This window comes from Bos grunniens, chromosome 2, assembly GCF_055505025.1.
Source record: "Bos grunniens cultivar Pamir isolate PY7600 chromosome 2, Bosgru_T2T1.0, whole genome shotgun sequence".
NCBI lineage: Eukaryota > Metazoa > Chordata > Mammalia > Artiodactyla > Bovidae > Bos > Bos grunniens.
The window spans coordinates 110,946,284-110,960,514 of NC_141166.1; the positions used below are offsets into that span (position 1 = coordinate 110,946,284).

Below are 14,231 nucleotides of genomic sequence, written 5' to 3' on the forward strand. Positions count from 1 at the left end.
TCGTTTTCTTGTATTTCTTTGCATTGATCACCGGAAGCCTTTCTTATCTCTCCTTGCTAATCTTTGGAACTCTGCATTCAAATGGGAATATCTTTCTTTTCCTCCTTCGCATTTTGCTTCTCTTCTTTTCACAGCTATTTGTAAGGCCTCCTCAGACAACCATTTTACCTTTTTGCATTTCTTTTCCTTGGGGATGGTCTTGATCCCTGCCTCCTGTACAATGTCAGGAATCTCCATGTGTAGTTCTTCAGGCACTCTATTAGATCTAATCCCTTGAATCTATATTTCTCACTTCCACTGTATAATTGTAAGAGATTTGATTTAAGTCATACCTGAATAGTTTATTGGTTTTCCCTACTTTCTTCAATTTAAGTCTGAATTTGGCAAAAGGAGTTCATGGTCTGTGCCACAGTCAGCTCCCAGTCTTGTTTTTGCTGCCTGTATATAACTTCTCCATCTTTGGCTGCAAAGAATATAATCAGTCTGATTTTGGTATTGACCATCTGGTGATGTCCATGTGTAGAATCTTCTCTTGTGTTGTTGGAAGATGGTGTTTGCTATGACAAGTGCATTTTCTTGGCAAAACTCTATTAGCCTTTGCCCTGCTTCATTCTGTATTCCAAGACCAAATTTGCCTGTTACTCCAGCTGTCTTTTGACTTCCTACTTTTGCATTCCAGTCCCCTATAATGAAAAGGACATCTTTTTGGGTGTTAGTTCTAAAAGGTCTTGTAGATCTTCATAGAGCCATTCAACCTCAGCTTCTTCAGCATTACTGGTTGAGGCATAGACTTGGATTACTGTGACATTGAATGGTTTGCCTTGGAAACGAACAGAGATCATTCTGTCATTTTTGAGATTGCATCCAAGTACTGCATTTCAGACTCTTTTTTTTACTATGATGGCTACTCCATTTCTTCTAAGGGATTCTTGCCCACAGTAGTAGATATAATGGTCATCTGACCATTAAATTCACCCATTCCAGTCCATTTTAGTTCGCTGATTCCTAAAATGTCGATGTTCACTCTTGCTATCACTCATTTGACCATTTCCAATTTGCCTTATTTCATGGACCTAACATTCCAGGTTCCTATGAAATATTGCTCTTTACAGCATTGGACTTTACTTTCATCACCAGTCACATCCACAACTGGGTTTTGGTTTTGCTTTGGTCCATCCCTTCATTCTTTCTGGAGTTATTTCTCCACTAATATCCAGTAGCATATTGGGCACCTACTGACTTGGGGAGTTTCTCTCTCAGTATCCTATCATTTTGCCTTTGCATACTGTTCATGGGGTTCTCAAGGCAAGAATACTGAAGTGGTTTACCATTCCCTTCTCCAGCGGACCACATTTTGTCATAACTCTCCACTGTGACCCGTCCGTCTTGGGTGGCCGTACGTGGCCTGGCTCATAGTTTCCTTGAGTTAGACAAGACTGTGGTCCATGTGATCAGCCTGGTTGGTTTTCTGTGATTGCTGTTTTCAGGTTAACCTGAAAGGTTAACCCGTCTAACCTCTGCTTACTCCTTCAGACTTTGAACAGGCACTATCTCCTCCTTGCTCCCCCCAGGCTAGGTTTGGAGACTGTGATGAGCTTCACTTAGTAGCGCTTACTACAGTGAGGTGGAAACTGGCTGCTGGGATCTTGCCTTGACATTCACCACCTGGGAACCAGGGGTGTTTTCCAGCTCACTTCGTATCTGTACTGGCCAGCACTATGCCTGATACACATTAGGTGTTTAATAAATATTTACTGAATTGAAGCAAACTCTTATTCCTTCCTCTTCATTACTACCTTCTTTTATCACCTCTTGGTTGACTCTGGCCCTTGCAGTTTTAAAATGCATGACAGGAGCTGGCTTTGTTGAGGTTAAGTTTGGCTTGCATTATAAAAAGTAGCGTCTAGATTGTTAGAGCATAAGAGTTCAGGTAAGTGCTAAGTAGCTCTTTGTCAAGAAAAGGTAAGAAACCATAATAAGTTAATAAAAAGTCTCTAACCCAGCTTGAATTATTAGAGTTTAATACACTAAAAAAAGTAGCATTTAAACTAATTTGTCTTACTTCTCTCTACAATAAACACTGATCTTCCCCACCTCCCACCCCCCCCTGCACCACCCCCAAAGAAAAGACAAACTTCACAGGACGAGGAAGATTCTCTGTCTGGCTTCTGCCTGGATTTCTAGCCTCTTTTCTCATCTTCTCACCTCTCGGCTCACATTCCAGAAAAGAAAGAATCAGTTAGAGCTCCCTAACCAGCACAGCATATGCCCTATTAAGGCAATAACCTGTAAAAGAAGGCTGCTTACCCGGTGTATTAGTCAGGAATCTTTTAATAACAAGTGACTGAAGCTCAAATGAGTTGAAGCAAAATTTAAAAGGGGATGATATAGTGGCTACATAACTAGAAAGTTCAAAGATATGTCTGGATCCAGGGCATCCAGCAATTTTACCAAGCCATTGTCTTTTCTTTTCACCAACTTTGCTGTCCCTCTTTTGAGTTTTTTGTCAGGTAGGCAGTTCTTTGCCATGTGTTCACAAAGATGGTCCCTGGAAGCTTCTGTAGGAAGCATTCTAAAGGTTTAGCAACATCAGCTGCAAGCAAGTTCCTGAGACTTCCCATTCAAGGAACACTCTTGTTGTCCCACCTTGGGTCACCTGCTGGTGTTTGATTGGTAGAGTCTTCAGCCAAGTGCCAGGGGATGGAGGTCTGCCCTATGTGAACCATGGTCTGAGGGGCTCTGTTAAAGGAAGGAGAGGAGAAAGATGGATAGGCTAAAAGAATAAGCATTCATTACCCCTTGTTTGACCATGCCATATCTTGGGATCAACTGTAACAGTACAGAAAAGCCCACCCCAACATGGATAGCTAGAGGAGTTTTTGTTTGTTTGTTTGTTTGTTTTACTTATTATTTATGTATTTAACTGCACCTGGTCTTAGTTGGAGCATGTTGTGGCATGTGGGATCTAGCTCCCTGACCAGAGCTCAGACTCAGGCCCCCTTCATTGGAAGCATGGAGTCTTAGCCACTAGATCCATCAGGGAAGTCCCTGGAGGATGTCTTTAGTTTAGAAATTTTCTAAGATGAATATAACTTTTGTTGATAATAACAATGTTAACACTGGAATGAGAACTATATACAGTTTACTAAGTTAAGCTAAGCATAGTCTGCTTTTTGTTTGGGAAGGTATTTGTTTTTTGAACCACAGCTCTACCATACAGCAGGTTTCTGATAACAGTTTCCAGCTTTACTTAACCAAGGGATTTAAAAAAACTCAATCTGTTCTGGCCTAGTTTGAGTTCATCTTCTAGCATTTTGGACACTTTTCTCTGATCCTTATCAGTATAGGTCATGATAGTCTTGTCCCATGTGGGACTATGTTGGATGTCACTTTTCTTTGTCAGAGTCTCTCTCCTGGCCTCTCTTTGTGCTCTAACATAGTCTTTAGTAACTAGTTTGCTCAAGAAAGCTGCTTCTTCCCTTTTATACTGCAAAATTATTGCTATGATTTAATATTTCCTTAACAAAGCCTTCGTTCTATTTCAGTTTTTACTCTGAGAGAGAAGAGCCATAAAAGTCTACACTGTGGACATCTCCAGAGTTGACCAATTGACTTTCTCAGGTTCTAGAGCAATCCTTTGAGATCCAGATATTTTTTCCAGTGGATGGTCTGGAGCAACTCTAGGCATCCATACATATTTGGAATTAACCTTGGTTTTCAAATCTTTCATATTTGGACTTTGATCCTTGACTTTGTATTCATTTTTTAAATCTCTAGTGTCTTGTATTATATGATGACTGGCCCATGGTGTATATTTAATATTTCCCAGTTAAAGGACTCTTATCAGTCTGCAATGCATTTGACTATGAATAACAAGCAAGCAAATATTTTTGGTGGCTTAACCCAGAGTTTCTCAGTCTCAGCACTGCTGACATTTTGGACCAGGTAGTTCTTTGTTGCAGAAGGTATCCCTGTGCCTTATAAGATGTATAACAGTATCCCTGGCTTCTACCTATTAAGATACCAATAGCTTGCATTCCAAGTAGTGACAATAAAACTTGTCTCCAAATATTGGCAAATGTCCCCTGGGGAGCAAAATTGCCCATATTGAGAACTATTGCCAAAGAGATTTGTTTGTTTATTGGTTTCTCACAAAAAGAAATTGATAGGTAAGGTATTTTTAATGTTAGATTAGCTGTTCAGTGATGTCATCAGGGCCCTGAATATCTTCTGACCTCCTTTAATTCCTTTTTACCATCTTTAGTGTGTGGATTGGCTTAGTGTCTCATGGCCACAGTGTGGCTACTTCCTCTCCAGGCACTATGTCTGCATTCAAGGCTGGAAGAAAGGGAAGGGGCAGGATGAATGGCTAAGTCAGTCACATTTGTCCAGCTTTTATTGGGAAAGAAAACATTTCCCCAGAAACCACTTCACATAACCTCTCATTGGCCTGAACTGAGTCAAATGACCCTTTCTAGCTACAAAGATGGGCTTAGAAAGTGAGGACCAGGACTGGGGCTGGGCGCATCATGACCCAAAGAAAAATTGGTTCTCTGTGAGCTAGGAAGAAGTGGGAATGGAAATGGGTGAGCCACTAATAATGCTTGTCACAGAAAAGAAATCTAATGTTTATTAATTAAATAAAGGAGTGGATGAATGACTAAGCGGCTGGATGAATTTGAATAAATAATTTCAGGTCTTCACAACCCACTCATTTCTTACTTCTTGCTACCTAGGTTCTTCCTCAGGATTGTAGTTTTAGAATTAAAAATTCAGAAGTGCCTGAGTAGAAAGTGGCAAGATATTGAGGACCATTTAATTCCATTGTCATGGAGAGGGATGTTTGCAGTTTTAAGCCTGCAGCAAATTCTTTTAGCTCTTGAACTGAACTATTATCAGTTACCCTGTGAAAACTTCACCTATGAGGACAAGGTCCTTGACATTTCCTTATAGAGCCCCAGGGTTAGTTCTAGCTCACAGGACAGGAGTTGAGAGAGAAATCAGGATCACAGAAGAATCCAGACATCTCAAGAAAGACTGAAATCCAAATTTTCAGTTTTCAAAGAATAAAGCTGCTACTTTCTTCTCTGGGTAGTTGGCAGTGAATAAGAAAACACAAATCCTCCAGGAGCTAGGATGGTGATTCACTGGGTTTTTAATTTTTTCTTTTCACTTGCAATCACACAGGTGAGAACCTGACATGAAATAGATTGAAATGTGCCATTTAGGTGAGCTAATATATCTACAACTCAGTGAACAGAATTCTCAGTGCATCAGTCAATGCAAATGATTTACATAGTTGTGAGGGACATGTTAAGAGATAATGCTTGAGGAGGATAATGGACTGCTTCAGCATTGTGAGTAAAACATATTACATGCTTACGTGAACAGTCTCTGCATTTATAACACCTTCTGGGGCAGCAGCTGCATGGTAGCATTCTCTGGGCGGGATCTAGAATACTGCTGTTCTTGTGTCCTGTCATTCCCACCCTTGTTTTTTGTTTGAGAGAGTGAGTTGCTTACTGGTCCCTAACTGGGTGTGTTGATGTGTTTTATGTAGGTGAGACTTTGGATGACTTTTTTTCTCTCTTAACTCTTATATTACCATTGTTACAACTTTGATTAATACAATCAACAAAAAGCATTCTAAAAGTCCCTTTTATAATATCATTAAAAGACTCTAAGTGATGGCCTGGTCCAACTCTTCCATTTCACAGATGAGAAGGTTGAGGCCAGAAAGATGAAGTAGCTTTTCCAAGGTCCCATCTCAAGAAAGTGGCAATATCAATAACTCTCCAGGTTACTCTAGACCGAAGAGAATTTCTGTGACCACCTCTGCATTCTTAGCATGCAGTATGGATTCAGATTTGCCTTGCTTGGCCTGACGATCCTTCCCAACTTGCCTGTAGATGATTTAGAATCCCAAAATTCATTCCTGTAAGGTCCTGCCTTTCTCATAAAGCCCACACTGCTGACAGTTGTCTCTTATCTAGTCAGAAAAATCATCTCTATAGCTGAAAGCGCTGCAAAATTCAGCCTAAAATCTATAGTAGTGATTTAAAAAGTGGATACAAGAAGTAATATCAGTCTCACTGGTCTCCAAAGATACTGAGTAGCAGCAGTAATAAGCCCAGGCTGTCTTTCTTGCTTTCCTTAGTGTCTGCTCTGTGTGCAACCTCATGAGCTAATTCAGTGATAGGAGGAACCCAAGTAGAAAAAGAAACACTGGGAACAGCTATGTAAACAGTATATAAAGAAATAATAAAGGAAAACCAGAAGAAAGATGCTATAAAGATGTTAGACAGTATCACTGCAGTTGAAAAGACTGCCACCCTAGACTTCTAGATTGGCTGCCCAGCTTATTCTATGAAAATCAGAGGCTAAATTAAAACTCTATGTTCCTGCTTGGAGATTCCTTAAAACAAATTTCCAGTGAACTGGCTTCTGTTGGATGATAATGATGAAGTAGCAGAAAGAAAAAACAATGAAGAAAATAATGAACAAAGGGAAGAAGAGGAGGAGTATGAAAGGAAACCTCCTGGCACAGAGATGGCAAATGAGCGCCACTGACTCTCCAGCCCCAGCTGCAGACCTGGCTTCTCAGTCAAGGCACATTTCCTCCAGAGCCCAGATGGGGCTTTGTAGTTCCCTTTCATACGGTGCTCTTGCAAACCACTGCCCAGTCCGTCAACTGACCTCTCAGTCATTCTTGTTCTAGTGTGTTCTGTTCACTTTATGGTACGTATCAGCCCAACCCTAAAAACCATGTTTTAGGGATGACTCAGAGGAAAGACTGCTAGCTGCTTTGTCATAGACATTTGAGTTGAAGAGGAGAAAAATGCATTTTTGTCAAAGAAAGGAAGAGAAGAAAGGGGAGAGGGGCATTTATTGACCACTTGCTTAAGCCAGGCTTCCTGTCAGTGCTTTACATATGCATCCTACATTTACCACTAGCCCCCAAATAGATGAAATTATTCCAGTTTTACAGATGAGGAAACTGGTTAAAGTCATCACACAGATAGTGTATGGTACAGTCAGGACGTGAAATGAGAATCAGTCTGGTTTCAAAGCCCATCCTTAAAATACATAAATGACACAGTCGAACACATCCAAATAATCATTGCAAAGTCAGTAGAATTCAGGCAGAAAAAAAATTTAATAATTTTACTAGTGGTGAAATAGAATGATCAGTTTAAATTTTAACTTTCTATTACAAATTAATTTGTGAATAAACTCGGACACAATCTCTAATTCTGTTCTTTTTTCTTTAGAAAGCCTCCCATTTAGAGCTGGATTAGGAGACAGCAACAGCATCAGAAACATTTATTAAGCACCTATTGTGTGCACCAAGTGCTATAGTAATACTGAATTAGAATTTACAATCTCAGGACTTCCACAGTCTAGTAACACAGATCAATGTGACTTTTATCGCAAGGCCAAATTTGAAGAGTCTTCCTAAGGATATAATGGGTATAATGACTTTTTTTTTGGTAGCAGATGGTGGCCAGCTGTTCTCTCTTTATTAAAGGCAAAACATGAAGGGAAAAAATTAAAATAAAAGGGACTTATGGTAAATATGGGAAAGAAGTTAATAAACTAAATCTGGATTTTTATACACACTAAAGGGAAATGGGCAATTGGGGATAATTACCAAATTATCCAGGCCAAAATAGCTCAGTTTCCTCTATTATCCATATTATTAGATAATATAGAATATTATTTTTATGGATTGAATGTTTAGATAATTGTCCTGTATTTTGGGTGTCTGAGTAGACGATCTGGGTGGTCACTGATAGAAATTTAGGGTTCCTCAGGGGATATTTTAAAATATGAAAAGAATTGATACTCTTTTGCCATATGATTAAGAATGTTTCTACTTAGATAGAGGAGATATTAATCAAACCTGGTCAAATCAATATTTGACCAGGATTTGGGCCCATTGTAATGAAATCATAACAATTTTTACTTAATATTTGAAATTTAATTTTCAAATTGTAAAAATAGTATATGAATACCTTTTTCTTTAAAAGTTTAAAATATTGTATGTTAGGATAAAGTCTTTCTTCCTGCATCTCTAATTCCATTTCCCAGTATCCACATTATGTCCCCTCTCTAGAGTAGCCATTACTATTTTCAGGGTAGTTTTATCCTTTCAGAATACACCCACCCCCCTCCCACACACAAATACCAGGAGAGAAACGAACTGAGAAAAGAAAAACCCCTAAATTTTCAGCTTAACTTGAATCACACTTTATACCATTTGGCAACTTGCTTTCCTATTTAACAATAGGTATTAGAGATAAATCCATGGTGTTCTATAGCTCGGACAGATTCCTTTTAACTTTATCATCGAAATCTATGACATTTATTTAGCCATTCCTCTCCTCGTGGATATTGACATTGTGTCCAATTGTTTGCCAACTGCTGCTGCTGCTGCTAAGTTGCATCAGTCGTGTCCGACTCTGTGCGACCCCATAGACGGCAGCCCACCAGGCTTCCCTGTCCCTGGGATTCTCCAAGCAAGAACACTGGAGTGGGTTGCCATTTCCTTCTCCAATGCATGAAAGTGAAAAGTAAAAGTGAAGTCGCTCAGTCGTGTCCTACTCTAGCGACCCCATGGACTACAGCCTACCAGGTTCCTCCATCCATGGGATTTTCCAGGCAAAAGTACTGGAGTGGGGTGCCATTGCCTTCTCCGTGTTTGCCAGCAAGGCTCCATAAATAATCCTAAATGTTAAACATGTGTGAGTATGTCTTTAGGGTAGATTTTAAACGGTTGCCCTTTCCAGGAAAAAACAATGTGCTCCAGAAGGTCATTTGAGCCTAAAAAAGAAAAAAGATGACAGTTATAGGAGCCAGGTTTCTTTCCTCAGCTAGACTGGATCACCTTAGGCAAGCCACCTGACTTCCATAGGATTCTGTTTCTCCAAATCAGTGATATTTCAACTTTCTCCCACATGAGACTATCCTGGAGGGCTAATCTGTTCAAACACAGATTGCTGAGCCCTAGAGTCTCTGCTTCAGTGGGGAGGTGTATGTGCAAGTTTCCAGGTGATGTTGCTACTGTACGAGACTTCCAACTTACCAAAGGTAATAACAATAACCCAGGATTTGTGACAGTAGCAGTACTGGGTTAAGGGTAGACATCAGTTCTAAAATCCCAGAAGTAGTTCTATAGGCCAGGTGACAATTCAACATAGACTCTATTGGAAGGATTCTTAAAGGGTCATTCAATTCAAGTACATACCTTAAAACTAGAATTTCTTTGGCAATGTGCTTGGCCTTGTCAGTCTGCTTCCTCCTGAATAACTCTGGGTCTGAGAATTTACTCTCTGGCTCCTGAGGGTAAATGTTTTCAGATGTTTGATCACAACCATGTCCTTCCTAACCTTGACCACAATTAGCCTTCAGGAGACTCCTATGCAGCCATCCAAGTTCTTCTCTCTGGATGTAAGACAACAAATCAGCTGTGTTCTCCACCTAAACTTAAGTCAGCTATTATGGTCCCCTGAATTCTCAAACTCTGCTGCTGCTGCTAAGTCGCTTCAGCCGTGTCCGACTCTGTGCGACCCCATAGACGGCAGCCCACCAGGCTCCCCCGTCCCTAGGATTCTCCAGGCAAGAACACTGGAGTGGGCTGCCATTTCCTTCTCCAGTGCATGAAAGTGAAAAGTGAAAGTGAAGTTGCTCAGTCGTGTCTGACTCTTAGCGACCCCATGGACTGCAGCCTACCAGGCTCCTCCATCCATGGGATTTTCCAGGCAAGAGTACTGGAGTGGGGTGCCATTGCCTTCTCCTCTCAAACTCTACCATGTATCAAAATCTCCATCAGATCAGATCAGATCAGATCAGTCGCTCAGTCGTGTCTGACTCTTTGCGACCCCATGAATTGCAGTACTCCAGGCCTCCCTGTCCATCACCAACTCCCGGAGTTCACTGAGACTCACATCCATCAAGTCAGTGATGCCATCCAGCCATCTCATCCTCTATCATCCCCTTCTCCTCTTGCCCCTAGTCCCTCCCAGCACACAGTCTTTTCCAGTGAGTCAACTCTTTGCATGAGGTGGCCAAAGTACTAGAGTTTCAGCTTTAACATCATTCCTTCCAAAGAAATCCCAGGGCTGATCTCCTTCAGAATGGACTGGTTGGATCTCCTTGCAGTCCAAGGGACTCTCAAGAGTCTTCTCCAACACCACAGTTCAAAAGCATCAATTCTTCGGTGCTCAGCCTTCTTCACAGTCCAACTCTCACATGCATACATGACCACAGGAAAAACCATAGCCTTGACTAGACGAACCTTTGTTGGCAAAGTAATGTCTCTGCTTTTGAATATGCTATCTAGGTTGGTCATAACTTTCCTTCCAAGGAGTAAGCGTCTAGCTTGTTAAAATAGAGATCTTGAGCCCTGACCCAGAGATTCTGATTTTGTATCTGGAGTCTGGCCCAGGAATCCACATCTTTTATGAAATCTCCACATGGATCTGGTGAAGGTGGTCTGACAATTTAAGGGCCTGAGTTCAGGCCGTACTACCCCAAACTATGACACATGGCATACTGAATATTTTCAACTGAAAGAATTTGAGAAATGGTGTCTGTAGAAAGGACTTCCTGACCTTCCATGAAGTAAGCCACAGAACTGTCTTGTGTGAGATTTTTCTCTTACCACAATGAAGAGTTTAGATTTTTCTTGCTCTTTCCCAGGTCTATAGTTCTTCCTTGCTAGTCTGTAGCAATTTGAGAGTCCTAAGCATCGCCTCAGAGAAGGCAATGCAACCCACTCCAGTACTCTGGCCTGGAAAATCCCATGGATGGAGGAGCCTGGTGGGCTGCAGTACATGGGGTTGCGAAGAGTCGGACACAACTGAGCGAATTCACTTTCACTTTTCACTTTCATGCATTGGAGAAGGAAATGGCAACTCACTCCAGTGTTCTTGCCTGGAGAATCCCAGGGACGGCAGAGCCTGGTGGGCTGCCATCCATGGGGTTGCACAGAGTTGGACATGACTGAAGAGACTTAGTAGCAGCAGCAGCAGCAAGCATCACCTAACTGAAGCAGAAGATATTAAGAAAAGGTGGCAAAATACGCAGAACAACAATGCAGAAAAGATCTTAATGACCCGCATAACCACAATGGTGTGATCTCTCACCTAGAGCCAGACATCTTGGAGTGTGAAGTCAAGTGGGCCTTAGGAAGCATCACGACAAACATTGCTAGTGGAGATGATGGAATTCCAGCTGAGCTATTTCAAATCTTAAAAGACGATGCTATGAAACAGTTGCACTCAATATGCCAGGAAAGGAAAGACTCAGCAGTGGCCACAGGACTGAAAAAGGTTAGTTTTCATTCCAATCCCTAAGAAAGACAATGCCAAAGAATGTTCAAACTACTGCACAGTTGCACTCATCTCACACACTAGCAAAGTAATGCTCAAAATTCTCTATGCGAGGCTTCAACAGTATGTAAACCAAGAACTTCCGGATGTTCAAGCTGGATTTAGAAAAGGCAGAGGAACCAGAGATCAAATTGCCAACATCTGTTGGATCATCAAAAAAGCAAGCGAGTTCCAGAAAAATATCTACTTCTGCTTTATTGACTATGCCAAAGCCTTTGACTGTGTGGATCACAACAAACTGTGGAAAGCTTTTAAAGAGATGGGAATACCAGACCACCTTACCTGCCTCCTGAGAAATCTGTATGCAGGTCAAGAAGCAATAGTTAGAACCGGACATGGAAAAACAGACTGGTTCCAAATCGGGAATATACAACAAGGCTGTATATTGTCACCCTGCTTATTTAACTTCTATGCAAAGTATATCATGAGAAATGCTGGGCTGGATGAAGCACAAACTGGAATCAAGATTGCCAGGAGAAATATCAATAACCTCAGATATGCAGATGACATGACCCTTCTGGAAGAAAGCGAAGAAGAACTAAAGAGTCTCTTGATGAAAGTGAAAGAGGAGAGTGAAAAAGTTGGCTTAAAACTCAGCATTCAGAAAACTAAGATCATGGTATCCGGTCCCATCACTTCATGGCAAATAGATGGAGAAACAGTGGAAATGATGACAGATTTTATTTTGGGGGGGGGGCCTCCAAAATCACTGCAGATCGTGACTACAGCCATGAAATTAAAAGACATGTGCTCCTTTAAAGAAAAGCTATAAACAACCTAGACAGCATACTAAAGAGCAGAGACATTACTTTGCTCACAAAGGTCCATCTATCTAGTCAAAGCTATGGTTTTTCCAGTAGTCATGTATGGATGTGAGAGTTGGACCATAAAGAAGGCTGAACACATAAGAATTTATGCTTTTGAATGGTGGTGTTGGAGAAGACTCTTGAGATTCCTTAGACTGTAAGGAGATCAAACTAGTCAATCCTAAAGGAAATCAGTCTTGAATATTCATTGCAAGGACTGATGCTGAAGCTGAAGCTCCAATACATTGACCACTTGATGTGAAGAACTTACTCATTGTAAAAGAACCTGATGCTGGGAAAGATTGAAGGCAGGAGGAGAATGGGATGACAGAGGATGAGATAGTTGGATGGCATCACCGACTCAATGGACATGAGTTTGAGTAAACTCTGGGAGCTGGTGATGGACAGGGAAGCCTGGCATGCTGTGGTCCATGGGGTTGCAAAGAGTTAGATGTGACTGAGTGGCTCAACTGAACTAAACTGAAGCATCACCTTCTACTGGACCTCAAAAATCTAGGAGAATCTTCAAGCTGTGACTAGACTTCCAATGGACTCATCGGTGCTCAACCCCACCTGGACCCTGGAGCCTCCTCACATGTCCGTCAAAGAAAATTTCCAAGAAGTTTCAGCTGCCTCTTAACCTGTCTCTGAAATGTTTATAAAGAAACTTAGTAACTCGCCTCTCAACTCTAGTACCAAATTCTCTTCTCTTCTACCAAAATATCCACCTCAGTAGGATGGACAGAGACTTAGTAAAGGCATACTCTATAGGAGGAGAAGAATGAGGACATTGTTAACTGCTCAGAAAGAAAGGATAGAAAGGATGATTCAGATCATGAAATAGAACTATGGGAACCAATCTCCTCTAACTCAGAGAGAACTTTGGCGGAAGGTAGTTGAGACTGAATCTCTGGAAAGATTTAAATGTAGCTGTCATTTTTGCCTGTACATAGAGATCCTTCTGAGCATATGCTCACAGAGCATAATTATGACATAGAGTCAGTTGAGCCAGAAACTTTGTTCTTGTACTGTTTTTTTCTTGCTAGTAATTTTAGGATCATTATTAAGCAGCCTGGGAAAGCTGCTCTACACTAGGACAGACTGGGTACCAATATTGTAATACCTGTGATATAAGGTCTGTGATGTCTTTTCTTCTTACATCTCTTTTCTACATTGATACAGAAACTTGCATTTGGGTGACTTGAATATATTTTAGTTCCACTTCTTGATTTGACACAAAGAAGCACTAATAGGTCTCAAGTATCACTGAGCGACTGAATTGAGCTGAACTGATCACCTGTTTTGGGGCTTCCCGGATGGCTTAGTGGTAAAGAATTTGCTTGCCAGTGCAAAGGATGCAGTAAATGCAGGTTCAGTCCCTGAGTCAGGAAGATCCCCTGGAGAAAGAAATGGCAATCCACTCCAGTATTTTTGCCTGGAGAAACCCATGGACAGAGGAGCCTGGGGGGCTATAGACCATGGGATGGCAAAAGTTGAGCATGACTGAATGACTAAGCATGCACATTGTTTTAAAAGTCTGAAGTCGGTAAGATGAAACCCAATATCAAGAATCTGAAACAGATTAACTTATATGGAAGGAATGTAAAGAAAACATTGGGTAGTGTGGCCAGAGCATAATTAGAGAAAGGTATATTAACTAAATTATCTGGTTTTCAAAAATTTGAACTGTAATAAAAATTTTGATGTGCTATTTCAATTTTCATTAGTAAATAAATGTATATTATTATATGTAAATGGATATTTATAGTAAATAAATGTATAGAGAAAGAGCTGGTCACCACTGAGCAACTAACACTGATAGAGAATCTTATTAAAATTTGAAACATATTTGAGTACCTTACCAAAAAAACTGTCTTGTGAAAGGTGCCCTTGTTAGACCCAGAGGAAATAAACATCCTTATCAATGAAGACAAAGGGACACAGAGCAGAATCTGGACAGGCCTTGCTAAGTTTCTCCCAGTTTACTATACTTAGCTCATCCCCTGTCTTATTACACATTTCCACACCTCTC

General features: G+C 40.9%; 1 protein-coding gene and 1 pseudogene across 4 annotated transcripts in view; both read left to right on the forward strand.

Annotated features, from left to right (window-relative positions):
• The window catches only part of MYO3B (myosin IIIB), a 519,880-nt gene that overhangs the window by 349,113 nt on the left and 156,536 nt on the right, over positions 1–14,231 (forward strand). The gene's annotated exons all lie outside the window — the stretch shown is intronic.
• Positions 12,747–13,294, forward strand: LOC147378512 (developmental pluripotency-associated protein 3-like; annotated as a pseudogene).